This window comes from Populus euphratica, unplaced genomic scaffold (assembly GCF_000495115.2).
Source record: "Populus euphratica unplaced genomic scaffold, PopEup_1.0 scaffold1270.1, whole genome shotgun sequence".
In the NCBI taxonomy this organism is placed as follows: domain Eukaryota; kingdom Viridiplantae; phylum Streptophyta; class Magnoliopsida; order Malpighiales; family Salicaceae; genus Populus; species Populus euphratica.
In genome coordinates, this window is record NW_011501134.1 from 1 (window position 1) to 3,090 (window position 3,090).

Sequence of the window (3,090 nt, forward strand, 5' to 3'; positions counted from 1 at the left end):
TATTACAAGCACAGTATAAATAACCAACTTTACAAAGCTTTGTTTTCCTGATCCTATAGTTTCAAGCTTATTGTATAACTATATGAAAAGCTATTTTTATTAGGATATAATCACACATTTACAAGGATTCTAGGATATATTTCTACAGCTAACATTAGAGATACAATGGGACTTAAATACTGGAAATCCAACTTGGAGATAATTACTCAAACTTATCAACGTTGCTAACATCTGTTTAAGCCCTTCCATATCCATAAAATATTCCAGTTTCTATTCTTCACAGTTTGTTCGTGAAGGGTGACACGATAGGTGATTAGTACTTAAAAGTGCATTTTTATCATGGTTTTATATCATCATTTTGCACTTGAAGTATCAATAACTCCTTAACCAAAGCATGTTTTATAATAATATATCTAATAATATAAGATACCTTTAAATTGTGGTAAATGTCTATTTTTAATGCAGGCCTATCACATAAATGAAAGGATTGATTGATGACTTGAAGAACTTAAATTGCATGGATAAAGAGATGGTCAAACTTAGAGAAGAGATGTCGGTGCAATCCAAACCGGAACACTGTTCGGTAATTAGGTCATATATGGAGCTACAGATCTCAAATTTAGGTCCAATTTATATGGATGGAAAGGTAAGACATAGGCCTACAACTTTCATATGGAGCCCAAGATCTAAAAAGGCCATTATCAAGTCCAAATTGTAGCAACAACAAAGAAGCCCGAATCTGTCTTCCAGCCCGAGCACTGTTCGGTATTTTGGCCATATCTGGAGTTCTAGAAGTCCAAATGAGCTGAAGGTTTTACACAAGAAAGCTGAGACAATTGCCTACAACTTTCTTGTTTACAACTAGCTCCAATTTTGACGTTATCAATGATGTTTTGGGCAGACAAGAGAAGATAAGGATTGTCACCAAGTCAAAAGTTGGCCACCCACTTATCAATTAGTCATCAAATCAATAGTTCCCAATTTTGGCCTATAAAAGGAGGCATTTGCCATGCATTTAGGCATCTTGGTTTCCAGATCAAGATCATGCTCTTCCTTTCTTTCTTTGTATTTTTTGTAATGTTTATGCTTTGCTTTCATTAATATTAAGTTTATGTCTTTCATTTCCTTTCCTTTACTTAGTTAACTTTCATGTTCTTATTTTGTTTATCTATTTTCCTTTCTTTCATTATGTCTAGCTAAGTTAATTATGTCAAGTTGAAAAGGTTACACTAATGGTGTGAGAATAAGTATAATGTAAACTTAATATGGACTTTAATGTTTGGTACTAACATGTTTTATATTTGTTATCTTGTTCACTCTTTAATACTTTGCTTGTTAAATGACTAATCTTGATTTATGTTGTATAACACTTGGTACAACAAATGCTTGGCACTTTCATAGCCCATAATGTATGGTATAACCGACACCTGAGCTATGAAAGGAACTTGATTTGTTGTTAACATAAGTTATAATCATGAATGCTTGACGAGATTTACAAGTATTAGCATTAATTGAATAAGATGACTAATGTAATCATGTTAACAATATATAATCTGATTGGAACCTCCTTTGTGTGTGGTTTCCAATTCAATAATAAGAGTTTATACTATACATGGTTTCCAATTGAATAATAAGAGTTTATACTATACTTGTTTGACATACCATTAGTGGAACCTCTAACCTTGACATTTGTTATTATTATTATTGTTTAATCCTTACTTTAATATTTCATCTCTAAGTTCTCATCATCATCATCTTCTTCTTCTTCTCTTTCTTTATTATTATTATTATTAGTATTATTATTACTATTGTTGTTGTTGTTATTGTTGTTTTGTAATTGTTGTTTATAATTTGTACAATTAACCTCCCTGTGGTTCGACCCCGGTCTTGCCGGGTTATTTATTACTTTGACACTCCTGCACTTGGGAGAAGACATCAATCTTTCAGTCGTGTCAATAGGGTTTGAACTAGGAGAGGATGACTTGGAGGCTTCTGGGCTATATCGAGACCTAGAATTTAGAATGATCGATCAACTTCTTGATATTTTTCTCACTAGTTCTCCAGATCCTACAGCTGCTACTTTTGAATGAGTTGTATGATCTGTGATTTCCATGTCTTGAATTTGTTTTCTTGTTTGTAACGTCCGCAGATAGACGGACATCTAAAAGGTCAAGTTGTGAGGTCGAGGCCATTATCATTACTTTTGATGAGTATAGTTTTATCCTATGTGTTATTTTCACATGACCTTATATGAGATGGTGAACTTTAGGTAGAAAAAATCAGTTTCAAGTTTATTGTGGTTTTTTAGGAATATTTTTAGGTTGTTAGAGAATGATTTTCAAGGTGTTTATGATATTTTTTGAATTTTTATGTCAAAATATGGTTAAGAATGAATTATTATTTTATCAAACCCCTAACTTTCCAGTGACCAAAAGTCACCATAATAAGGGCAAAGCTTGTGATGCAACATCTCTATTCTTTTTTCAAAAAAATTAAGGGGGGATAAAAATATTATCCACCACTTAAAAAAGTTAAAATAAAGAGGCTTAGTTGTGTAGACTACTCTTGGCTCATACTCCTCACCTTTTTTTAGAGGCTTAAACACATTGGTCTAACCAAACGTAAGCATATGGGTCTTTTTTCTTCTTTTTATTTTTATTTTTTGTATTTTTTTATTAGTTTTTTTTTCAAATTTAATTCATCATAATTTGATCTTTATTGATTTTTCTAGGATAATTTTTTTCAAGCCCATCATTTAATATTTTGATGATTATTTATTGGATTACATAATTTGTTTCATTTTGATATTTTTATTCATCATGACATCAAACAAACTCCTCAATATCATATAAACCATAAAGGTTGCTAATAATATAAAGGTATATATATTCTCTTGTTAAAGTATAACAATTTGGAGAATGTTATTTATAGTTATGTGCATGCGTGGTGGGCTATCTAAGCTTATACATGTAATTTTCTGTGCATATTAGAGGTTCTTTCCGTTTAGAGTTGAAGAGGATAGAGTGACTCCATTGCCCCTATTTGAAGCTTTCCTTGAGAAGAAGAGGAAGATTAGAAGGGCCACAGAGG

At 31.7% G+C, this 3,090-nt stretch overlaps 1 long non-coding RNA gene across 1 annotated transcript; it reads left to right on the forward strand.

The window, feature by feature from the left end:
- Window positions 1-229: 229 nt before the first annotated feature.
- LOC105117292 (uncharacterized) lies at window positions 230-2,160 on the forward strand. The gene is made up of 2 exons (XR_840713.1): window positions 230-309; window positions 1,960-2,160. It is a non-coding gene; the product is annotated as an uncharacterized LOC105117292 (long non-coding RNA).
- Window positions 2,161-3,090: the final 930 nt, after the last annotated feature.